Here is a 27,106-nt window from a genome sequence, read left to right on the forward strand (position 1 = left end):
TTGGACTTCCTCATTGCAGCTAGAACATTGTTGAGCTCCTTTCTCTTCCTCTTGGCCTGGATGTGAGTTCTTATTCTTTTTTGGGGGGTGGGAGGGGGCAAACTTAAGATCCTGTTTATCCTTGGTAACACAGAGGGGACAAACTTTCCCAACTTCTAGATCAATTCTGTCATAACCTTGATATGCTCAGTCAAGTGTTAATCACCCGCTTTCTGAGGCCTGTGGTTGTGGGATAGCCTACATTGTTTTACCACCCCAGTGGCAGCAGTAGCAGAAGGGTCTCAAGCAAAATTGTGACCAATTGTTAAGTTATATCAGGGATTAGACACCAGCAGTTATGATCTAGGAAGCTTAGGGTAGTGAACTCAGTCTTTGTGGGGTTTTAAAAAAATATATCTGCAGTCAGTGATAGTTTTGTTTCCTTTTTAGGCTTATTCCTGCAATTATTTTTCTTGTTTTTTTTTCCCCCAATAGCTATCATTACTAGTACTATGTTAAATCATAGGAGAGGTAATATTGGAGGGACCTTTAACCTTTCTCCATTACATAAAATATTGAGCCGAAATTTTAGGTAGAGATACGATTGTATTAAGGAAAGGTCTATTTATATGTCTTGTAATTTTTAAAAAGTGGAAATGGGTATTATATTTTGTCAAAAGCCTTTTAAGTTTCTATTGATTATATTGATAAAATAATTTTATTATTATTATTACTATGCTTGTAGTTTTCCTTATTATGAACCAATTTTTAATTCTTTGTGTAAATGCAACCTGGTTATATAGCATATTAACTTTTTTTTAACCCTTATCTTCTGCCTTAAAATCAATACTGTGTATTGGTTCCTAGGTAAAAGAGTAGTAAGGGGTAGGCAGTGGGAGTTAAGTGACTTGGCTAGGGTCACACAGCTAGGAAGTGTCTGAGGTCACATTTGAACCTAGGACCTCCTATCTGTTGGCTTGACTCTCAATCCACTGAGCTACTCAGCTGCCCCCTGCTTTTTAATATTTTATTGTAAACTCTGTCTTACTAATTAATATTTTTGCACTAATATTCTTTAGGTATATTAGTCTATAGTTTTCTTTTTTCTGCTTTGTCTCTCCCTAGTTTAGGTATCTAGACTATGTTTGTATCATAAAACTTAAAAGCATCCCTTCTTTTCCTCTTTTTGCTAGCAGTTTATATAACATTGGAGTTAATTGTTCTTTAATATTAGATAGAATTCACTTGTAAAACACTCTAGTCCTGGGACATTTTTCTTTGGGATTTCATTTATGGCTTATGAAATTGAGTTTTTAAAATTTTCTATTTCTTGTTCTGTAAATCTTGTTATTGGATGGGAATGTTCATTCATTTCATCTAAGCTATACATTTTGTTGGCATAAAATTGAGTAAAGTAATTCCTAATGATTTTCTTAATTTAATCTTAATTTGTTGTGAATTCGCCTTTTCTTTTTTTCCCTTAGTGGCAATTTGGTTTTATTTTCTCTTTTTATTTATTTATTTATTTGTAAATATTTTTCCATGTTTATATGCTTCATTTTCTTTCCCTCCCTTCTTCCTTCCCCTTCCCAGAGCTGACAAGCAATTCCACTGGGTTGTACAAATGTTGTCACTTGATACCTGTTTCCATATTATTCATTTTTGCTATATAGCGATTTTTTTAAGGCCTAGACCCCAAATCACATACCCATATATACATGTGATAAGTGATGTCATTTGTTTTGCTTTTTAATTTCTACTCCTATAGTTCTTTCTCTCGATGTGGATAGCATTCTTTTACATAAGTCCTGGCTTGTTGCATTGCTACTAGTAGCAAAGTCCATTACAATGAATTTTTCCACAGTGTTTTACCTTCTGTGTACAGCGTTCTTCTGTTTCTGCTCATTTCACTCTGCATCAGTTCACTGAGGTTCTCTCAGTTCATATGGAAAGCCTCTAGATCATCAATCCTTTTAGCACAATAGTATTCCATCACCATCATATACCACAATTTGTTCAGCCATTCCCCAACTAAGGGGCACCTCTTTATTTTCCAATTTTTGCCACCACAAAGAGCATAGCTATGATATTTTTATACATGTATTTTCCCCTATTATCTCTGTTGGTGGATGAGAGGACAGGCATTCTTTTAAAGTTCTTTGAGTATAATTCCAAACTGCTTTCCAGAATGTCTGGATTAATTCATAACTCCACCAGCAATGCATTAGTGTCCTGATTTTGCCACATCCCCTCCAACATTTATTATTTTACTTTACTGTCATAATGGCCAATCTGCTAGGTGTGAGATTAGGTACCTCAGCATTGTTTTGATTTGCATTTCTCTAATTATGAGAGATTTAGAACACTTTTTCATGTATTTATTGTTAGTTTTGATTTCTTTATCTGAAAACTGCCTATTCATGTCCCCTAATGATTTCTCATTTGGGGAATGGCTTGTTTTTTTTTGTACAATTGACTTAACTCCTTATAAATGAAACCTTTGTCAGAGGTTCTTGTTATAAAATTTTTCCCCCAATTTGTTGCTTCCCTTCTGATTTTGGTTGCTTTGGTTTTGTTTGTACAAAAACTTTTAAGTTTACCATAATCAAAATTATTCATTTTGCATTTTGTAGTGTTCTCTATCCCTTGCTTGGTCTTAAATTCCTTCCTTTCCTATAGATCTGACAGATATACTATTCTGTGTTCACTTAATTTGTTTATGGTTCCCCTCTTTATAATTCAGTCATTTACCCACTTTAATCTTGGTATATGGTGTAAGATGTTGTTCTAAGCCTAATTTCTCCCATATTGTTTTCTAATTTTCCCAGCAGATTTTGTCAAATAGTGGGTTCTTGTCCCCAAAACTCGGATCTTTGGGTTTATCTAACACTATCTTGCTACTATCATTTACTCCAAGTCTATTCCATTGATCCATCCGGTCTCTAAGCCAGTACTATATAGTTTTGATGATCACTGCTTTATAGCATAGTTTGAGATCTGGTAACGCATCCTTCACTTTTTTTTTCATTATTTCCCTTGATATTCTTGATTGCCTACTTTATTCCCTTCAATTTCTTTTTTCTCCTCTAATTGCAAGTGCTAGCATTTCTAGTACAATATTAAATAGTAGTGGTGATAATGGTCTTCCCTGTTTCACTCCTGATCTTATTGGGAAGGTATATAACTTATCCCCATTGCAGATGATACTTGCTGATGGTTTTAAATAAATACTGTTTATTATTTTGAGGAAAGGCCCTACTGTTCCTATACTTTCTAGTGTTTTCAATAGGAATGAATGTTGTATTTTGTCAGAGGCTTTTTCTGCATCTATTGAGATAATCATGTGATTTCTATTAGGTTGATTGTTGATATGGTCAATTATGTGGATGCTTTTCCTAATATTAAACCATCCTTGCATTTCTGGTATAAATCCCACCTGGTCATAGTGAATAATCCTTATTATAACTTGTTGTAGCCTTTTAGATAGTATTTTGATATTTTTGCATGTATGTGTATTAAGGATTTTGGTCTATAGATTTCCTTTTCTGTTTTTGGTCTTCCTGGCTTGGGAATCAGTACCATATTTGTATCATAAAAAGAATTTGGCAAGACTCTTTCTTTGCCTATTTTGGCAAATAGTTTATAGAGTGTTACGAATAGTTGATCTTTAAACGTCTGATAGAATTCACTTGTTAAATCCATGTGGCCCTGGTGATTTTTTCTTAGAAAATTCTTTGATGGCTTATTCAATTTCTTTTTCTGATATGGGATTACTTAAGTATTCTATTACCTCTTCTGTTAATCTAGGCAATTTATATTTTTGTAAATATTCATCCATTTCACCTAGCTTGTCATATTTATTGCCACATAATTAGGTGAAATAGTTCTTAATAATCACCTTAATTTCCTCTTTATTAGAGTTGAGATCACCCTTTTCATTCATGTTACTGTTAATTTGGATCTCTTCTTTCTTTTTCTTAATTAGATTAACCAATGCTTTATCTATTTTATTTTTTTTTCAAAATACCAGCTCCTAGTCTTATTTGTTAGTTCAATAGTTCTTTTACTTTCAGTTTTATTGATTTCTCCTTTGATTTAAAAAATTTTAAATTTGGTCTTTATCTGAGGATGTTTAATTTGTTCTTTTTCTAGTTTTCTTTAGTTGTATACCCAATTTGTTAATTTCCTCTTTCTCTTTTGTTAATATGGCCACTCAGGGATAGAAATTTTCCCCTGAGTACTGCTTTTGCAGTATCCCCCAAAGTTTGATATGTTGTTTCCTCATTGTCATTCTCTTCAATGAAATAATTTGTTTTATGATTTATTCTTCAACCAGTTTTGGAGAATCAGATTATTTAATTTCTAACTCGTTTTTTATTTTCCTCTCCATGTACCCTTACTAATTGTAATTTTTATTATGTTATGATCTGAAAAAGTTGCATTTGTTATTTCTGCTTTTCTGCATTTGTTTGCAATGTTTTTATGCCCTACTACATGGTCCATCTTTGTAACTATACCATTTGCTGCTGAAAAGAAGGTGTATTTTCTTTTTATCCCTATTTACTTTTCTCCATATATCTGTTACCTCTATTTTTTTCTGAGTCCATTTACATCTCTTACTTCTTTCTTATTTATTTATTTTTGTTTGATTTATCTTGATCTGATAGAAGAAGGTTGAGGTCTCCCATTAGTATAGTTTTACTGTCTACTTCCCCCTTAAGCTCCAGTAGTTTCTTCTTTTAAAATCTGGATACTATACCATTTGGTGCATAAATGTTGAGTACTGATATGTTTTCATTGTCTATACTGCCTTTTATAAGGATATAATTATCTTTTTAATATCTTTTAATAAGGTTTGTTTTTACTTTGGCTTTGTCAAATATCATGATTGAGACTCCTGCCTTCGTTTTCTCAGTTGTTGCCCAATAAATTCTGCTGTAGCCTCTTACCTTTATCCTGTGTGTGTCTACCTGCCTCCTGCCTGTTTCTTGTAGACAACATATGGTAGGATTTTGTTTTTTTATCCACTCTGCTATCTGCTTCCATTTTATGGGTGAGTTCATCCCATTCAGAGTTATGATTACCACCTGTGTATTCCTCATAATTTTGATTTCCTCTTTTAGTCCCGCCCTTTCTTTCACTATTTCCTTCTACACCAGTGTTTTGCTTTTAATCAGTCCTCATCCTTATTTTACTTTCCTTCTCACCCCATCCCTTCTTATTACCCTCTTTATTTCTCTTTAAGGTTTATTAATCGCCAACCCTTCCCCAACCTTTCCCTCCCTTTTAATACTCCCCACCCCACTCTCCTCCTTCATTATTCCCTCTCAACTTCCCTGTAGGTTAAGATAGAATTCAATGCCCCAATAGATCTGACTGTTCTTTCCTCTCCGAACTGATTCCACTGAGAGTAAGGTTTAAGTATTATCTATTAACATTCTCTCCCTCCCCTTCTTATAATAATTTTCCCCTCCCCACATGTGCCTCTTTATGTGGCATAATTTATTCCATTTTTCTTCTTCCTTCAAGTTTCTCTTAGTACTATCCTTTTTTTTGTCCCCCCAATTTTTTTTTATATATCACCTTTATCAACTTAATTCCACTATGAATAATACTTCTATCTACTATAATAATGAAAATAGTTTTTAAGCGTTATAGATATAATTTCTCCATATAGGAATGCAGTCAATTTGACCTTACTGAAACCCTTAAAATTTTTCTCCCCCTCTTTCTTGTTTACCTTTTTATGGTTCTCTTCAATTTTGTATTTGGACATCAAATTTTCCATTTAGTTCTGGTCTTTTTTTTAGGAATGCTTGGAAGTCTTCTATTTTGTTAAATGCCCATATTTTCCCTGAAAGTATATATTCAGTTTTGATATGTAGGTGATTCTTGATTGTAGACCCAAATCAAGAGCCTTTCTGAATATCATATTCCAAGCCTTGCGGTCCTTTAGTGTGGAGGCTGCCAAATCCTGTGTAATCCTGACTGGGGTTCCTTGATAACTGAATTATCTCTTTCTGGCTGCTTGCAATATTTTCTCCTTGGCTTGGAAGCTCTGAAATTTGGCTATAAAATCCCTGGGGGTCTTTTGGGGATTTAATGTAGGAGGTGATCTATGGATTCTTTCTATGTCTATTTTGCCCTCTTGTTCAAGAATATTGGGGCAGTTTTCTTGGATAATTTCTTGTAATGTGATGTCAAGGCTTTTATTTCATTCCAGGCTTTCCAGTATACTAATAATTCTCAAATTGTCTCTCCTGGATCTTCCAGGTCAGTTGTTTTTTCAGTGAGATATTTCATGTTTCCTTCTATTTTTTCATTCTTTTGATTTTGCTTTATTAATTCTTGTTGTCTTGTGAGATCATTACCTTCTTCTTGCCCAATTCTAGTCTTTAAAGATTGATTTTCAGCTATGATCTTTTGATTTTCCTTTTCAGTTTGGTCTATCCTACTTTTCATGGCTTCCAGCAGGTCAGCTGTGGTCTCCAATTTGCTTATTACTTCAGTTGATTTCTGTGCCTATTTTTCCATATAGGCAATTTTGTCTTTTAAGCTATTATTTTCTTTTTGTATTACTTTCATTTTTTCCTACTTTTCTTCCCATTTTTCTTCTATCTTTCTTACTTGGTTCTTGAACTACTTTTTTGAGTTCCTTGGGAGCTCGTGACAAATTTCCATTTTAGGAGGAAAGTTTGGATGTGTTTGCTTGCTTTTCAATCTCTGCTACTGCTTTTGTATTTTGTTCTTTTTCTCCATAGAAATTATCCAGGGTCAAGATCTTTTTTGCTGCTGCTTATTTCTTTTGCCACTAGTGGATTGGAGTTCCTACATGTTGATTATTTTCTTAACTTCAGTCTTGTAGGACTTTGCCTTGTTAGTATCTTCCCTTTCCAGTCAGAAGCCTGAATCCAGGCAGGTAAATCTGTGATGTTCTTTGTATAGTGTGCTTTAAAGTGTTTTGTCCTGAGGCTATCTTTCCAGCCCTGGCTGCCTTGGCTGTGGCTAGCCTCGTTTATGCCCAAGTTTCACCCTCTGCTGCCTAGGCTCTGTGTTTCTCAGCCTCAGATCTCAAGTCTCACTGCAAGGCCTTGCATCTCCCACAGCGGTAAATCTGTGGTGCCCTCAGCTAGCCCCTAAGAATTTATAGATTGCCCATCCCTCACTCTGACTGTGACTCAGTAGGTGATATGGGAGAAGGGTGATCAGCTTGCAATTTGATTAGTGTAGTTTTGCCCCCTTATAGTGTGGGAATCCCCAAATACTGCCTACCTCCAAGACTGCATCCAGTGGGAGAACCCCTTTATTCATCCAATTTTGATATCTGTCCTTTTGAGACATTTTGTAATGATCGGTTGGAAGGAGATTCAGAAGGCTCCTGCTACTATGCCACCATCTTAGCTCCGCCCCTGTTTACTCTCTCTTTTAAAAAATCAGATAATATGTGTCTTATTTCCCCCCCAAAACATCAGCTCCTAGTTTTAATGTATTAATTCAGTGGTGTTTTTTGCCATCAATTGTTCATCTCTTCTTCTACATTCAAATCTTCCATTTTGGTTTTTGGTTGAGCTACTTAACAGCTTGCCTCTTGTATTATTTATTCTTTCAGTTCTTTTCTTCCTCATTCAGCTTACACTGTCTTGTTTTTATCCCTCATTTTATCTCTTCTAGGGAGTCTAACAGACCTAGTAGCCAAATTGTACTTTTGAGGCTCTGCCCAAAATCACTGTGGAGTTATTCTCTTCCCCTAGTTTTGTGTCTTAATTGTCTCTGAATCTATAAAATTTAGTGTTTTCTGTTTATTCATATTTCTAGCTTTTCTCTCTTAATTGGTATTTTGCCAGGATCGGGTTCTAACTGTTCTTATATATTTGGGTTGGATGATAGACCCATTTTTTTGTTCCCCAGGTGTGTTGTCTGGAGTCCTGAGCCCTGGGCTCCTGTTCTGTAGTTGTTGCTGTGTACAAAGTGTACAAAGTGCTGGTACATCCTAGGTTTACTCCTATCCTAAGGGTAGAGATCAAGGGGGTTTTCTGGATCAAGAGTGGCTCTTGTCAGCTTGCTGTAGACTTTCAGGGCCCCTGGTATGGGGTTGCTGATTGCTGCCCTTGGGAGAGGAGCTGAGGAGCTCAGCTATTTTGATCTTTTTGGTCAGCAGCTTATATCCCACCTCCTGGGCCCAGACCTCTGGGAACTTAAGTTCCCTACGGCTTCCTGGCTAGAACTGGAAGGTCTCTAAGTGCTATGCTTTCCTATCCCTAGTTTATGTATGCTCAGAAGTTTTTGGGCAGCCCCATTTGCCTACCCAGGCTAGGTGAAGGTACTACTTTGTGTCTTAGTCATTATTGAGCCTGGCCTGTTTCCCTTTTGTCTTTCCTAGAATCCATGTGGGAACTGGACTATTCTTTTCCTCCTTGCTTTGCCATTTTGACTGGAAGATGCTAATGTTTCCAACTTTAGGAATTACTTATGAGAATCTAGTTTGGATTTGTGACACATTGGCTGCTTTTGGGCCTCATCTGTTTTGATACTGATTAGTATCTTGTTCTCGTTTATCTGGAAAACAAATCATTGAAATGCTCAAATAACTGGATTTTTTCATTTGTTTTAGTGAACTAGGGGCAAATGATATACATAGCAGAGTTCATAAAAAGCAAAACCTTTGGGATTTATTGTTGGATCAGTATAAATTCAGTATTATCTCAACATCTTGGATTGTAGTGGAGCTCATGGGTTAGAATGGAAAGACCAGAAATCTGGAGGCCAAGATCCTCCTATTAAGTGTTTGTTTTGTTAATCTCATTATTTTGAAAACTGGAATGTAGGCATGACTAACTTCCCAGCTTAAATGGCAGATGGTCACAGTTTTCATTTCCTTCCTGATACTGCTTCAGATTTTCCTCTTCTCTTCTTCCTTCTCTCCTTTACGGGAAGCATTGTTTTGTTGTCATTTTAGTTATGTTCAACTCTCTTCTCAACCCTTTTTGGGGGGAGTTTTCTTGGCAGAGATACTGGAGTAGTTTCCCATTTCATGAGGAAATTGAGGCAAACAACATCCCTTGCTCAGGGACACATAGCTAGTAAGTGTCTGAGGTCAGATTTGAACTCACAAAAACGAGTCTTCCTGACTTCAGGTCCGGCACTGGAAATTGCACCACCTAACTGTTTTCTTTAATGTCCAGGAAGCATTGACATGCCCTGTCTGCCTGGTTCTGTGCAAAGCAAGCGGAAGAGAAAGAAACAATCCTGGGCCTTAAGGAGCTTGTTTTCTGTTGGGTGGGGAACGCATGTAAAACCAGCTATAATAGGTCAGCCAGCATATACAACATTATGAATGAAAAAGTACAATTGTGTGGTACAAGAAGACCTGAGTTCAAATTTGGTCTCCGACACTTAATAGCAGTGTAACTCTGGTCAAGTCACTTAACCTTGTTTGCCTCTGTTTCCTCATTTATAAAATGAGCGGGAGAAGGAATCTTTGCCAAGAAACCCCACCTCTCCAAGGGTTCTCACGAAGAGACAACTAAACAATAAAAGTGTTTCCTCCCTGTGCCCCAAACCTCTTCACACACTCCAAGAAGGAGGAAGGTAAAAGTTGATTTTAAAGCCAAGAAGAGATTTGGGCAATATAATGAACCAATAAATAGATAATAGGATAAATCCTAGTTAATTTGTATTCTGATAAACAGTAATTTATGATACTGACTGTTATATACTTTAAGATTCACAAAGAATTTTCTTTACAGTATCATTCCCATTTTACAGTTGAGAAGACTGATGATCAGAGAAGCTGTTACCATATTATTGCTCTCTCTATAGGATTCACAAAGGACCTGACCCAGAAGCTGCCTAACCCTTTCTTTAAAAGTAATGCAGAACATATGGCTAGCTTCATGGTTGAATACTAACTTCTTTAACCTTCTCCAGTATGAAAAGCAAGGAATTATATATTATATATAGAACATTTACATTTAAATCCACAAGATAAAAAGATAGAACTCTCTGTTCTGCAGCACCCATCCTTCTGTAGTAGTAGGGTAAAATCTTTATGAAATAACCCCCTGCCTCACCTTCCAACTTTAATAATTCATGTTTCCAGCCCCAACTAATTCACCTGTGGTACTGCAGTGAGTACATGATGGAAAAGTCTGTCCAAAAAAATAGTCCTAAGGAAAAAAAAATTTAAACACAAAAATATTGAAGCAGAAGAAGATTATGCAGGAGAAAATTCTCTAAAGAAAATGCTAATATTATAAACAAGATATATGAGAAGGATTATATTTATCTATATATTTTTGTACTTTGGGAACATTTATTAGCAAATAAAAAGTAATTATAAGTAACTTTTGTCTGTTAATGAAGACAGCCTAAGTGAATAACAACTTATTTTTTGTGTAGCACTTACAAGGTTCACAAAGCATTTTTCATACATTTTCTCATTTGAGTTTCACCACAAACTGAGGCAACTACTATAGATGTTATTATCCATATTTTTCAGGTGAGGAAACATTGAGTAATTGAGTGACTCACATAGGGTAACAGGGTTTCTAAGAATCAGAGGCACAATTCAAACCCAGCAGTCTTATCTCTTCCCACTACTCCACACTACCTCTTCCTTTCACTGCAACACTGTTGTTAATTATAAAATTACTTTATATATTCGTTGAAAAAATTTGTTTTAAGTGCTTGAGAATAATTTTTTTAAAGTTCCTTTCATCATTGTTCTCTAATTTAGACTTTTTACCAAACCAAATCTGCTTTCCCCAAGTTCAATGGAAAGTTCATCATTTATCATTTTCAAGTCATCTAATATCATTTTCTGTATTCAAGTACACCCTTCTCTGGCACATATTTTAGTCAATAGTTCAACGAGATCTTCCTGAACTTTTTTTTTTTACTTTGGTTCTTCTGAGACAGTTTCTTTCCCTCCAGCTATTAATGTAGTTCAGATCATTATTAGATTTTGGCTAAATGAGAACTTCCTAACTAGTCTCTCAGGTAGATACCCATCTAATATCTTGCCAATTTGTACTATACGTTGCTGTCAGATTGATGTGAACAGATCTTTATTTTAGGTCAATTAGTCTGCTTAGGAACCTTCTGTGGTTTCCCATTGCCTACAAAACAAAATCTGGACTCCTTATCCTGGCATTTAGTATTCTCTATGTGATAGCCTCAGTTGTTCCTATCTTTTCTCTCATTATTCCTTTACCTATATTCTGTGCTTTCGTTAACATGAGCTACTAATTCTCCTTTCAATATGTTGGTAATGTTTCCATTTCTTTATTTCTGCTTATGTTGTTCACCTCGACTGTCTTTCTCTCTCCTTAGCCTTTTTCTGTACTCTGCCTCTCGGGTGTATGGGGTGTTCAGGGAAGAAGAGCACTTCTGGGGTGAGGGCTCACTGAACCCTTTTCAGGGCTGTTCATCCACCTTTGTTGTCACCCAACTTAACTGAGGCTCCAAGAAGATATACGATATATATAGTGGCTACCACCTGGTAAAACCATCCTAGCAGCCAGGCTAAATCAGGTTGAGGCTAACAGATCGGTCTCAAACCCACTGGTGAGTTAGTGGGATGTCTACCCCAAGCATGCAAAGGCTTCCCCTTTGGAAAAGGTGGATGAAAACAGTTTGTTCCAATAGCTCTGAAGGGGACATTGTTGCACACTTAGAACTTGGTCAGACGTCGAAGCTTCTCAATTGATTCACTACTTTCCTGGTCATTGCCAGTCATCCTGACTCTTGTTTTGCCACTGAACTTTGATGACTGCAAGAGTGAGGCTGATGGCTTCAGGCAACTCTGCCTCATTTAAATCCAATTCACAGATATGTCAAGACATCACCTCATGCCATTGGTCCTCTTTGAAAACAAAGGTTGGACAACAACAGCAGCCCTATCTCTACCACTCCTAACCCACTTCTGCTCATCCTTAAATGCTACATCAAATGTCATCTCTTTGATAAAACCTTCTTTGGTTTCTTTCCCCTTGCCTATTGGTTGCTTGTCTCCTGTGAGGCTTCTAGCACTGTTTGTAGAGTGCTTTTGGAATTGTTAAAACCACCATTCCTCCTGAATAGTCTCTCCTCTCTTGGTTTTCAGAGCTCTGGACTCTCCTATTTCTCTTCATACCTATTCTTCCTTAGTTTCCTTTATTAGAGCATTATGTATCTCTTGACTCTATAGTGTATATGTTCCCCAAGGCTGTCTTGCTTCCTCACCTCCATTCCATTCTTTCCTCATCTGTTTCATCTCTATGAATGTGACCCCCAAATCAATATTGAGCTTTAGTTTCACTTCCTGAATTCCAGTTCTGCACATATACTGCCTGCTCTGCATCTTTTCTTGGATGTCCTTTTAAGCATCTCAGACTCATTAGTTTAAAAATTCAGTTCACGATTCCTTCACTCCTAAACCTACTCCTTCTCTAAATGTCCCCATTTCTCCTGAAGATACCACCATCCTTCCAACCATCCAGATTTATATAATCTCAGAATTGCCCTTGACTTTTCCAACTCCCTCATCCCTCTGTAGTCAATCAAGTACTGAGTCCTGTCAGTCCTACTTTTAAAATATGTTATACAAATTCCAAAGTCACTGTCTTAGTTTTAGGTCATCTCACTTCTTAGCTAGACTACTTTGAAAGCCTCCCAAATGGTCTCTCTTCTTCTAGCCACTCTCTTCTTCAATTTATCTTGCACATACAGAGTTGCCAAAATCTTCCAATTGTGGTGCATCCTTGCTTACAACCCTTAGTTGTAAACCTAAGTTACAAACCCCATTGCTTCTAGCATAAAGTACCGATTCCCTAGCTTGGTGTTGAAGGCTCTTTACAATGGCATCTGCCTATCAGCATTTTTACAAGAGAAGGAGTACGAGGTTTAAAGCCAGAGGATTTGAATTCAAGTCCTGATTCTTCGGTTAGTCACTTAAATGACTCCTAGCTTTAGTTCCCTTACATGCAAAATGAGGAGCTTATTCTAGAAGACACCAGTAATCCCTTTCTAATCCTTAATCCGTAGGCCTGTGTTCATCTCTTTTCAACCGTATTTCATATTTCTCTACTTTATTAACTATTTTAGTCAAACTAGACTACAACCACTTTCCCAAGATTGACACTATTTTTCATTTATGTAAATGAAATGTCTAGGTGGCCAGTGACCAGTTTTCCCTTGAAATAGAGATGACTGTGTAAGCTATCTTTGTCCCTTGCTTAGAATATACTCCCCCTTCACTTTTTCCTGACAATCTCCAGCTTCTTTGAAGGGTTAGCTCAGGTGCTACCTCCTATATAAAATTTTTCCTAAGTCCCCCTTCTTCCTTCCTACCTTTGTTGTATGTTTTTCAAATGCTTGTATTTTAGGGGTCATGGTAGGGAATTGCCATATACTAGATGTACTTGTATAATGCCCTGCCTCTCCCCCATCCCCACCATTATACATTGTACACTACCCCCCCCCCCCCCCCTCTCTCTCTCTCTCTCTCTCTCTCTCTCTCTCTCTCAACAAGATGTGGGTGTGACTATTATTTGAGCATCTGGGTCCTTTAAGAGGGTCTACTTTTTGGAAGAAGAATGACTCACCCTAGTGGAAATCTTAATTGGAATCTAAATCTCTTATTGTTTCTTTCTTCCTTTGTCTCAAGCTGGTACTGAAAATTGCCACTTGTAATTCCTTGTTGAAAACATTTCAGTATTTCAATAGAGATATGCCTGTATGCTAACATGTTTGCAAAGGAGTGAGTAAATGGTCAATGATCTGTCAAATGTTTGACAGGTGGAGTTTATAGTTAGCCTTTCTTTCAGAGGTTTTGGGGTGGGACTGAAGTACCTTTACGCTCAGGAAAAGGACTTGGCAGCTCCCTCAGGCCTAGAAGTTTGGTGAATTGTTAAAGCCAATCACCTCCTTGTCCTAGAGGACCACTGTGCACTTCTGGAGAAGCTTAGCAATGAGAATTATGTCACTACAACCCAGGGGAATTAGGATTCAGAGGAAGGGCTGGAACATTTTATGGCCAGAGGAAATATTATTTCAGTCTTTTCTGTACCCTGAGTGACCAGCTCAGTACCTCGCATACAGGTAGGGGCTCAATAATTGTAGATTGTTTCGAAGTGCTTTCTCATCCTTCTGTCAGCTTCTGGTGGAAGTAGCCTGATTCTTGGACCCTTTGCTCCAGCCTGGGCTTGAGAAAGCATGTTCTGCTAATGCTCTTGAAGCCACAATGGAGGCTCTATTAACACCATCTTTATATAATACTTGGAGAGTGTATACTTATGTGCACATAGGTGTCTCTGTAAAGGGACAGGGAAAATATATGAGAAATATGCCCTTAATGTATGATGTAGCTAATTGCTAGTGTATAATCTTAGAAATGTTATAATATCTGTTCATATAATAGACTGTGGCCAAGATAATTCATCTCTAGTCATGTTGTTTTGTGTTTCTTTATTATCTGTTCCATTATCTGTTTCTGTCATTAAACCAAGTTTTATTATTTACTATTGAATATTATTCTAATCTGTCACCTTTGCTTTCACCAAAATTCTCTATTTCATAAACTAGATTTCAATAATCTTAACCCAGATTCATTTAAAACCTATTAGAAAATCCCCTGGACTGACAGTCCTTGGTACCCAGTCCTAGTACTCATTTGTCCTTTCTCAGTTCCTTGTCAGTCATGGTTTTAGAAAAGATTTATTCATTACATTGGTACTTTGATGAAGCCACAATTTCGTTGGTTCTCATCTTTCACCTTCAAAAGTAATACAATTCCATCCTGGCCTCTGCATGGTTTCCCACAAATACTGGGTCAGTTTATGTGTTTGATACTTTCTCCTCAATCTTTTCGTATCTTTGGGACTCTAGTTGTCCATTTCTCAAATCTTACTATATGAGCTGATATCATTCATGTCCTCTTCATTAATGGTCTTTTACTCCTTATGAGTACGAGGAACTAGGCTATGTGATGGGAAAACAGGAGCTCACATTCTCATAGGGAACAAAAATGCACATGAGAAACATTGAAAACTATAAGGTGGAGCTGGGGTGCAGAGAAGATGAAGGCGCCCATTTTGGGGCATGGTAAAGAAAGTCCAGGGTGTTAGGAGAATAGCCAGGAGAGGGGTGAGAAACGTTTGTCCTGGGCCTCCTCCTTAAAATGGAGGTTCTGGGAGGAATAGGCCAATGTGAAGGAGAGGCTACAGGAATAAAGAGTACTTTGAACATGAACAGTAAGTCTAGGGTAGATTAAACTTCTAAAGTAAGGAGATTAGGAGAACCTAATTATCACAACATTCTTTGTCTGGAAAACTCGAGTCTAGTTCCAAACAACCAGCTTCTATACATAGTAGCTTTTGGAGCTTTGGAACTTGAGTCTAATATTTCCATTGCAATTCAATTGCATAGAGGATGGTGTGTACTCCTGCTCCTGGGAACTTTTACTGTCAGAGAAAAGGTAATTTTTAAATTAAAATGGCAGTTTCGCTTGAAGCCAGGCCTATCACAGTTTATTCCATTTCCTTGTGGAAGTCCATGCTATCTTTTTGATTTTCCTGCTGTAGGTAGTAGATAAATGTTTATGCTCCTTGGTAAGCTGTCAACAACTTAGACCTGTTTTTGAACTTTGTAGTACCATAAACGAATGGTTCATCTCATAAAATATTGATAGTAGAATTTAGAGTCATTGGGCAAGGCAGGAAGTCTGAGAAGTGCTTTATTACAGTCTCCTATCAGTCTAATAATTTAGTTATTTTAATTTGATTTTAAAATATAAACAAGTATTGATTATCACTATTGTGGTTGATGTTTGAGTTCTAAGGACAAGGAATGAATTTATCCACAACTCAATGAGTTGGATAAGTAGTACACACATAATAAAAATTGCAAATGCGCACACACACACACACACACACACACACACAGAGTGCAAATTAATAAGCTAATGATTTGGGCCCACATTAGAAAAGGAATAGCTTCTAGGGAAAATCTGATGACTGATTTCCTGACCATTCAGCCCTGGTCAGTTCTGAGTGTCCAGAGGAGGGCAAATAAAATGGAGAAGACCTTTCAGTTCATGCCATATGACTAGTTGTTGAAAGAATTGTGAATATTTAACCTAGAGAAGACTCAGGGAAGATATGACATCCATCTTCCAATTTTTGAAAGCCTGCCCTTTGGAAGAAGCATTAGACTTGTTCTGTTAGGCCTTAAAGGGAAGAACCAAGAACAATGGGTAGAAGCCAGAAAAGGGCACATTTAGGCTTTACATCAGAAAATAATTTCCTGAGATTCTGGTCAAGATGTCAGAGCGAACAGGAGCCATTCCCCACGTAGGCACTGGACTAGGATTGGGGGGTGGGGGGAAGGGTGCCAGATTAAGTAAAGATTAAGAAATAGATACATTTCTCTAGCCTAGGACTGCAAAATGGACATCCAGAAGCCAGGAAGTACTATGGAAGAAGATTGGGGCAGAGGGTCCAGGATGAAGCAAACAGCTCTGGGAAGCCTTACAGTTCCAACAACCTTGGAAAACTTCAAGAGTGCTCTAGTCACCCCAAGCAGTGGGGACAAGAAACATCAAAAGAGCCAAGCTCCAACCGAGAGGACAATAATCAGTGCTCAGGCCCATAGTGCCCTTCAAGTTTGCAGTAAGCTGATGGAAACTGGCTTTGATGACCCTGAAGGGCTCAATTCTCTGTATCTTGAGCCCAAGACTTTCCAACATTTTGTATGGAGTAGACACTATCAGAAGAGAGCACTAGCAGTGGGACCTCAAACAACAGAACAGATATCAGGAACATGCAGAGGCTTATTTATCATCCTCTCTTAAGAGTAAGGGGAGGGGACAGCTGGGTGGCTGGGTGGCTCAGTGGATTGAGAGTCAGGCCTAGAGATGGGAGGTCCTAGGTTCTAATCTGGCATCAGATACTTCCTAGCTGTATGACCCTGGACATGTCACTTCACCCCCATTGCCTAGCCCTTACCACTCTTCTGCCTTGAAACCAATACATAGTATTGATTCTAAGGTGGAAGGTAAGGGAAAGTTGGAGCCTACCTCTGATTTTTTTTTAAAGTATTAAATAAAGCTGAAAATATGAATAAGCAGACTCCAATGATAAAGAAATATAGATCTCAGGACCCAAATCTAGAGAAAAAAGAGGGACTTCATAGAGAAAAAAATATAAATATTAAATCAAATGTAAAATCCTCTGCTTAGCTTTTAAAGTTCTTCACAACTGACCCCTTCCTGTCTTTCTAGTCTTTTTCACACTTTATTCTTTTTTTATGTACTCAGATCCAGTGACATTGGTGCCTTTGTTGTTCTTCACACACACAATTCATCTCCTGACTTCAGGCATCTTCACTCCTATACCTTCCTTCAGTCTTCTGCTAGAGGCCTTTAAAGTCCCTCTCAGTGCTGGTACCTTCGCTCTGAGATTACCTCCCATTTATATATAGGATGTACATAGCATCTTGTGTGCTATCTCCCCCATTAAAAAGTGAGTTTTCTTGAGTACAGGAGCTTTCTTTGTATCCACAGCACTTAGAAAAATGCTTGGTGCATAATTATGCACCGAATAAATGCTTGTTTACTTGACAGTGGGCAAAACCCAAGATAAAGACATTGCTTGCCAACAAGGTCTAGTAGAATTCCTAGAAGACAGGAAACAAGAGTTTTAAAAAAGGATATTACAAATCAAATGAGAACTGAAGTGGGAAAAGTTGCAACAAATAGTTTTGTTAGTCCAGGGGTTTTTAAAAAGTGATTAAGTGCCTATTATGTGCCAGGCACTATGCTAAATGTTAAATGTCTCAATTGCCAGAAGTACAAAATCTTACCATGTAACAGACCCTCTAAAACTGAGACTGAACCAAATAGAAATCCATGACTTCTCTGCAAATAGAAATACAAGAACAGAATCAAAAGACTGAAAACTGGAAGAAACTGTAAGGATTCCTGTGTTTAAAACAACCAACCTAGAAAACAGTTTAAGAAAAATAATCTAAGAATCATCGGACTACCTGAAAACCACAACTAAAAGAGAATGGGCTACCTGGGGAGACCTCCCCCCTTCCTTGAAAGGCTTTGGACAGAGGCTAGAACAATACTTCTCAGATGTTATAATAAGTATTCCTTTTGAGTATGGATTGGATGAGATGGCCACAGAGATCTCTTCTGGCTTTCCAATACTGTAATTAATATTGAGTATCTGAAGTGTCCACAACAGTGGCTATTTTCACCTTGCTCTTAGGACTTCAGGATGACTCCTTTCATTTTGTAAAACTTTGCCTTCTATAGTAGTCCATAGAGCTTCTCCCAAGCCCCTAAACGTCAGCTCCCTCCAAGAGGTAAGCCTGCCTCTCAGCAATAAAATCAGCCTCACTTGTTAGGAAAATTCCCTGTCTAGCAAACCCCAGTCAACTGCAAACTAACAACCCTCCGGATTGTGATTTCTTTTCTTTCTTTCTTTTTTTAAATAATCATTCTACTACAGAAACTATAAATAGGTTTCTAAACTACAGAGAGATGCTTATTCCAAATGATGAGCTACAACATCAATAACCTCCCAATGTGAGCTACACACTGCCTATATATTTTTTTACCTACATGTCTTTGATATTTTACTATGCTAAAGAAAAGCAAAAAAGGGGGTTGAGATTTGTTTCTATTCTAGGCTTCTGATGAAGTCTTTCTCTTCAAAGCATAAAAAGTTCAGTGAATGTACCTTCTCACAGGCTCTTTCCATTATGTTAGATGAGAACACTTAGAAAAGGGAGATTTTTTTCAGAGACTAGAGATCTTTGTTTCAAATTCCTGGCAAAATCACAAGAATATATATGTATATATGTGTATACCCCCCCCCCCCGTATATATATACACACACACCTACACACACTATATATTTACCATTTTATTTTTAAATTGTGTAGTTTCTCATGTCACCCCATTGATTCATAATGATTAATAGTATAGCCCAATCAGCTGAGGTTGACTTATATGTGACATGGATGTAAAAAAAGACAAATGAATACAGATGACTACAGATGTGCCTGGAAAGACAGTGAAGTGAAATGAAGAGAATCAAGAAAATAATGTAGTCAACTCCTACAACAATGTAAATGAAATGAAAGAGCTACTTCATAACAATTGAAGGTAACCAATGCAGAGTTACAAGGAACAAGCATGGACCCAAACAAGACACATGAGAAGATACTTCTTCCCTCTCTTTTGTAGAGGTCATAGACTACATATGTGGACATTGTGGACATTTTAACACTTTTTTTGATATATTAATCAGTTTTGCTGATTTTTCTCTCTTTCTCTCTTTCTTTTTTTGTTTTGTTATATGAGATGGCTCGTAGGAAGGATAGAAGGATGGGTACCCAGTTCCTTGAGTGGGATTTAAACTCCCTGAATATCATTAGAAATAACCATAAAAAACGTCCTTATCTTCAGAATGGTTTTGAGTTCATCCTTTTAAATTCTCTTACAATCTTTAAATGTCTTGGTATAGCAGTAACATTTAAGTGATGCTGAATAGATGCTGTAAATTGATAATTATATTTATAAGGTATACAGAAAAATGATTCATTAATGCAGCAAAACATTCTTAACTGTTCAGGACAATAAATGTAAAGCTTGCCAGACTAACTAAAGGAGGACAAACTCTTTACTTCCAGCCTGTGGAGGGAGGGAAGAAGAGAGAGGGAGCAACAGAGGAAGGAAAGAAAGGAGGAGGGGAACTGATATTTTAATAGTGCAAAGTACCACCTAAGGAAATTGAATGGGGAAAGGAAAAAAGGAAAGAGAATGGGGGGGGGGGGTAGGGTGAAGAAATCCAGTGAGGGCATAGTTTGCTCTTTATGTTGTAAGTCCAGAGAATGTCAGGTGTTATGAGCTACTCTTTGAGGGAAGCCAGGGATTCATGGAGGCAAAAGAAAAGAAGCAAAGCATTAAGGGTGGGGAGGGGAGGATCAACAGAGGCTGGAAAGAGCCAGAACCTAGCCCTACCTCCTTTCCAAGCTCCAGCCTCAGTCCCAGCCCCTCTAGATAGCTCTTGAGACAGGGCAATAGGGAGGGGCAAGAACAGGTCAGAGTCTAGATTTCTGGTCAAGTCCTGGGATTTCATTGTTATAGGAAAGCTTCCTTCTGCCTGTTGGTGGCTATTCTACATGGGTCATCCATGGTCCAGCCAGTAGTCTATGAAGAAAGGACTTAAAGCCATGTCTCACTGATGGAGGCCAGCTCTCAGTCCACCATGAGAAGTTGCCTCAATGTGAAATCAGTCTGAAAAACAAGTTGGAGTCAAATTTTGGAGGCTTGAAATACCATGGAGGTCTATATTTAATCCCTGAAGAAATAAGGAGCTACTGGAGTTTCTTGAGCAAGTGAGTGGTAAATTTAACTGTCCATCAGTTCTAGCTGGGTGGAAGATGGATTGGAGAACCAGAAACTGCATGCAGGAAAAGCAGTTATCCTTTTGCAATAGTCCAGTGCATAAATTAAGATAAAATGACAAGCATATTATTTTTCACTTCACAATTAGTTTCACAATTAGTTTAATTGCATTTTTATTTTGAGGTTTTGGTCTTATATGAGTATTCTCTTAACAACAATGAGCAATATGGAAATATGTTTTGTATTATAAAAAAAGGATAAAATGACTGCAATGTGACTAGAGAGAAAAGAATGAATATGAAGGATCTTGAAGAGAGAAATGACCAGACTTGGTAAAAAATTAGATAGATTTTGTTAGTTGTTTTTCAGTCATGTCTGACTCTTCATGGTTCCATTTGGGGTTTTCCTGACAAAGTTATTAGAGTGGTTTGCCATTTCCTTCTCCAACTCATTTTACAGATTGGAAAACTAAGGCAAACAAAGTTATGTGACTTGTCCAGGGTCACACAGCTAGCAAGTATGTCTGAGGCCACATTTAAACTCAGGAAGAAGAGTCTTCCTGACTCCAGGCCAGGTACTCCATCCAGTAAGCTATTTAGATAGGTTAGGGAGAGGGAAAAGTACAGAATGATATTCTTAAAGCACAGAACTAACCTTGATAAAATTAAGGAATTTAAGAAGAGAGGTAATTGGAAGAAAGGGAGCAGATGGAGAGACAATGGGCAAGTAGAGTTTGAAATACTTGTCAAACCTCAAGGTAGAGATAGCCATTAGGCAGGACTAGAGAGAAAGATTGGGATACCATCAGCAGAGAGGTGATAATTGAACTTATATTAGCTGATGAGATGACCAAAAGGGTATAGAGAATGAGGAGGACCATCCAGGCTAGTAAATGGATGAACCAGGCTCAGGCAGACTGAGTAGTGCTTAAATCAGCTGGAAAAGCAGCAGGAGAGAATAAGATCACAAAAGTCAGGGACAGGACAATACCCAGGAGGATAAAGTAGTCTGTGTTCACCTACCACGGAGAGGTGAAAAATAACAGTGACTAAGAAAAGGATATTGTTTTTTAACAACTAGGAAATTCCTGGTAACCACAGTGAAAGCAGCCTCAGTCCAGGGGAAGAGTCAGAAGCCAAGGATCCAAGGGGAAATAAGTGGGACAGGAGGACAAAAGTTTTCTTACTTTGGACTGTATCCTGTTTACTATGACAGCTATTCCATCATTAAGACTCCCCCCCCCCCCAACCCTTTCCCTTCCTCTTAGCCTAAAGTCCCTTTTCCCTACTGCCTCTGCTTATGCTTTCCATGATAGTAATTCTATTCTTTTCCATCCCTTAATCCCCGTTCACTTCTTTTGTTGTATAATTGGTAAATCCCACAATATTATTAATAAAATTCCATCCTCTTCATCTCAGCAATCTTTAAGTGAATATGACTTTCCCTTAAAGGCTATGTATCCCTAGTCACCATCTCCAAAGCTGGCCACTCCTCTCATGATCTCCAAATGAGTTAGCATACTTGCTCCTCATTACCACTTTCCAGCAATTTACCTGCAGTCATTTTTTAGCAACTTCTCTCTGAATTCATTTCATTCAATTATATTACCCTATCCAGATCCTTGTTGCTGTTTGACTTCCAAGGCGCTTTCTCCTTTTTCTCAATGGCTTTGAAAACAAGCTTAGACTTCCACCAAAACCCTGCCATCAGATTTGATGATTTCATTATCCATTAGGATGACCCTTTGAACACGTTGGCCTTGAAGTTTAGCACTTCCACTCCCATAATCATTGCCTCCATTCTATTATAGTCATCCACAAGGGAGGTCATGCCTATCATTGTTAACTGTTCCCCATCCAAAAATTATCTTGAACATAAAATACTCTTTTCTGAATACAACTTTGATCTGGCTTCAAGCTAGAAAGGATTTTATAGGTCATGAAATTCTTAAACAGAAGTACACATTTAACCAATTTGCCTGAGGCCATACAGGAACAAGGTGGTGGAAAGTAGATTCAAACCTGTCTTCCTCCAAATCCAGGACTCTCTCCCTTTTACTTCCTTCACCGCCTCACAGTTTCTGAACCTTTTCTTCCTTATTTCCACAGCCTCTGGTCTTCCTTGCTCTCCTTTTTCATTCCTCCCTTTTCAGTCTTGAGTCTTATAAGCTTGACATTTAAACAAGGGAATATCTTCTATCCCTTATCCTCTGGTCCCTTCTCTTTCCCACTATTTCTGCCTTGATAATCTTTAACAGTCACTTTAATCATTGAATGGCCTTCACTTTCCTGAGCCACAAGTATTGTTGGAAGAAGTCAAGAAATGAGTGTTATCTAACTGCAACTGAGCCTTCACCACTACATAACCCTTCTTCATCTCTTGTTGAGATATGCCCTCAAACCCCAATCTTTCTATCTTTTCCAGGGGATGATCCAGAATCCCCTCTCTAAGGAACAAGACTCTTGCTTATTACCCAACTTAAAATATTCACTAATTCAGTATTCTCTTTTCCCTTGTTTCACATTCTCTCTTCAAACCTCATGACCAACATTAGGATGCCCATCTGCCTTTTCATATCCATTTTCTTCTTCTCTCCTTGTTCTTCCATTCTTTTACACCCTCTGAAGATTACTCCAAAGCCCTCCTCTCCTCTCTAATTGCTTGAGGTTGTTCTTTGGACTTCTTAGACCAAAGTCATCTCTCCTGTAGCTTTTACTCATTAAAAGGAATACCTTCACAAGGCTCTCTTTTTCCAACAGAAGAAATTCACTAATCCAGGACATTCCCGTTCTACATCCCCCCCAAAAGAACACCATAATTATCAGGTCTGTTGAGATCTGCTCACACAAAGAAGCCAGTCATCTATTCTTTCGACTTCTTTATCAATGTTCCAAAGCAATAAAGCATAGACCACTATGACCTGTAGTCTGATTTTTAACCATAAGGTAAGTCTAGTATTTTGTTCAAGCACTAAGCCCAAGAATCTATACTAATTTCACTGGTTGGCTTAGTTCTTTTGAAATACTAGTCTGAACAATAACTAAAAAAGAAAATTAAATTTACTCCATGAACTACAAGTTATTCTTTTCAAAATGGTGAAAAGGCTTATTTTAGATTACTAGACTTTTTTCTTTGAAGAGAATTGATTCTCAGACATAATTTGGAGAGTTCTAGCAGACTGAGGGACCCTCTCCAGTAGCAGACCAACATGCAGTGACAATATTTGTATAAAACAGAGCATTCATTTTCACCTGTTCCCCATCTTCTCTTTAAAGTTCATCATTTTGTTGAAAGACATGACACATGGCTAGCTATTACTCTAACCTACTGAAACCATAGACTCTTAGAACTCGAAGGAAGCTCATGCTTCATTAAGGTCAGCCCCTGCATGGCACAAGTTCAGAAATGAAGTTCATTTAGATAAAGCCACGGCTAAGTCACAGAACTCATTGACAATGGAACTTGAACCAGGCAGGTTTGCTAACTTCCAGGTCACTGCTGTTTCTCCTAAGACCTATTGCCTCCACCATTACTAAACTTACTTTTTTGCCTGCATCTAGCATTTAATTGCATTAGAGTAAGCTGATTTAAAAGATGAAAATAAACTATCTTAAATTATTAAAGCATGTACAACTTGGTTCTATCTTCCATTCTGCTTTGAAATTTTACATAAATGAATATGGTATATTTTTAATCAATTAAAATGTTAAGCTCCAATATTTTCATGTATTTCTGCTACAAAATTTTAAAACATTTAAGTTTTTTGGTTAAACTTCTGAAATGGCAGGACAAGTAATACTGCATGATGTTATTTCTAGAAATGCTTAACATTGACTATAATATAATACAAAGAGGGAAAAATACCCCATATAGCAAAAGCTTTTTTTTTTTTCTGATTGCCATTTTAACTGACATGATAGCTTTATAGAAGGAAAGTGACAGCATCAACCTTTCATTTTTCTGCCACTCAGACAGTTAGGACAATTCTCAGTGCTTTAGTTGCTTTCTGCCAGTAAAAGTGCTCTTTAAATACAGTAGTTTACATCGTAATTGTTTACCAGATCATAGGAATTAGAGGTAGAAGGAAGCTTTAAGATCATCTAGTCCAACCCCATCAATTTTCAGGTAAAAAAAAAAAAGACCTGGTGATTTGCCTGAGTTCATTCAATGAGTGAGTAGGAAAGCTGGCATTTAAACCAGATGCCTGGCCTCAAAAGTTCACTGTTCTTTTGATTTCTTTTTTCAACTTCAGTTTTCTTTTACCCATTTGAAAGTCTAAGAAACTTGCTTTCATTTCCCTTTTCTCTAGCTCTTTTCCCAGTTGTTCCTTTCTTTTCTAGTACAAAAGTTCCTAGCATAAAAGTCTATAATTTCCCTAGAAAATATTAATAATCAGGGTACCTGAGTCAGTGTTAGAGAGGCAAGCCCATCCTTCCCTGCTTTTTGAGAACATAAGCTAGCTTGGATCTCCTTTGAAAGACTCACCCATACAGTATAGCAGAAGAGCTCTACCTGGTTGAAGATTGTATGGCAAAGGTAGAGTAGAAGTCAGGAGGGCTCCATTAAATTCTCTCACACACTCATCAGCTCAGGCACCATAGGCAAAGCTCTCAGAACCTCAGTTTCTTCCTCTGCAAAATGGGATAATATTACTTGTTAATGACCACCTTACAGGCTTGTTTTGAAGGAACCATTCTGTAAATCTTAAACTGTTATATAAATATCGAATTATCATTCTGGAGATACACTTCTGTAGTAGATGGAAGACCCATCTTTTAAGGCTTATGGAGAGCTGAGATCCTGCTTTCAAACTGAGAACTTTTATCCTTAGAATGGTCTATCCTTCCTTCTGAAATCCTCTTTTCCTTACTTCTCTCTTTCCATTATTCTTCCTGGTATCCAGACTGTAAACTACAAAGTATCTTCAACTCTGCTCTCACTCATCACCCATATCCAACAATTGCCATATTTCATGTGTTTTACTTCCACAATGTTATCTCAAACCCTTCTTGCCATAGCACAACTACCCTAGTTCAGGATCGTATCACCATTAATCTGGTCTACTGAAATGACTTCTTAATTGGTTTCTCTAAAGTCAGTCTTTTTCTTCTCTACCCCACCAAACTGCCAGACTTACAAAGGTCTTATCACTTCACTCCTCTGTTAAAGAAAATTTGAGAGCTCCTTAGTATAGTACTAGGCACATGGGAGGTTCTGTATAAAGGCTTACTCTCCTTCCCTTGCCTCTAGATAAAATCTAAATTCCTCTTTTGTTTTTTTTTTGCAATCTGGTGTAGTTTTTGAAGGCACACACTACTTTCCCTCACATACCCTAATTGGTTTACTAGCATTCCATGCCCACAGCATTCTCTCTGCTTTTTGTGTACCAGCTGACCATCTCCCATACCTAGAAGGCTCTACCATCTCAGCTCTGACATAGGGGACCCCGAGTTTCCTTTAAGGTTTAGTTTAAAGTACAAGGACTTACAAGAAGCTTTCCCTAATATCCCCCATTGTTAGTTTTTTCCAACCCCCCCTCCCCATCATTTCATATTTATTTTGTATGTAACTTGGATTTTGCTACCTGTGCACCTGTTCTGTCTCTCCCTTACTCTCCTCCAAGTTTGGGAAGGTCTGGGAAGGTCTTCTTTTGGTTCTTTGCCAGGTCCCCAGTACCTAGTTTAGCAAATACTTCATAAATACTTGTGGAATCAAACTGAGCTCAGGACGCCTCTGTTCCATGCTGAAGTAAGTATGCCCAAAGCTGGTGATTTGTTCCTGAGGTCTTCCACTTCTAAAGGATCCTTCAAGCTAGGAGTCTCAGGAAAAGGAACAGGAAAAATGGACAAAACCTCTTGGGCAGTACTGGCCTTTACTAATCATTGGTTCAGGTTTTTCCATCAGATTAATGAGTTCTCTCCTACAATTTCCTCACTTCACTTTTAATATTTTCCTAGGATTTAATATCAATTTCCACTTTTAAAGGATTTTTTTCCATGGAAGACCTTAGTCCTGACCCATTCTAGTGTAGATGTGGGTTGACTTATTGAGACTGCATTCCACTAAAACCCAGATCTTTTTCAGATTGGTGTTTAAAACCATCTCTGTCATTTTGTATTTACCAAGTTGATGTTTTGTATCAAAGTGTTAAACTTGACATTATCCCTATTGAATTTCTGCTTGGGAGGTTCAGCCCAGTCCTCTTGAGAGCTGGTCAATGTTCTTTTGGATCCAGATTCTGTCATCTCCTGTGTTAAATATCTCTCTTGACTTTGTCATCAGAAGATTTGATGAAGGGATTGTCTATATCTATCTAACTAAGTCTTTAATAAAAGTACTAAGTAAGTAGTCCAGGGCAAGCACAAATTGAGACCTTCTGTGACATTGATGATGAAGCAACAACAATTATTCTTTGATTCTGGCTTCCAACTAGTTCTAATTGCATTTTCATATAATCCATACCTCTCAGTCTTCTACAGCCTAAGTAAGTTACACCATCTTCTAAATGAAGAATTCTGTCTAAAAAAGGAAATGAATTTAGTCTGACATGACCTATTCTTGATGAAACCATGATGACTTTTGTAATCATTATTTATTTCCCTTTGTAGATATTACCAACCATATTTAATGATCCATTCTAGAATTTTCCAAGTAATCAAAGTCAAGCTCTTCGACCTATAGTTTGCAGACTCAGTTCTCTTTTCTTTCTTTTGGAAAATTGGGGCAGTT

General features: G+C 37.6%; 1 protein-coding gene across 6 annotated transcripts in view; it reads left to right on the forward strand.

The window, feature by feature from the left end:
* Positions 1–27,106, forward strand: part of HYCC1 (hyccin PI4KA lipid kinase complex subunit 1) — a 127,883-nt gene that overhangs the window by 15,416 nt on the left and 85,361 nt on the right. The window contains exon 2 of one of the 6 annotated variants that reach the window (XM_056800503.1): positions 20,117–20,367. The exons of the other annotated variants lie outside the window; for them this stretch is intronic. The gene's annotated coding sequence lies outside the window, so the exon portion shown is untranslated. The remainder of the gene's footprint in view (positions 1–20,116; positions 20,368–27,106) is intronic. 6 annotated transcript variants of the gene reach the window in all.

The sequence above is a fragment of the Monodelphis domestica genome, chromosome 5, assembly GCF_027887165.1.
Source record: "Monodelphis domestica isolate mMonDom1 chromosome 5, mMonDom1.pri, whole genome shotgun sequence".
Lineage (NCBI taxonomy): Eukaryota > Metazoa > Chordata > Mammalia > Didelphimorphia > Didelphidae > Monodelphis > Monodelphis domestica.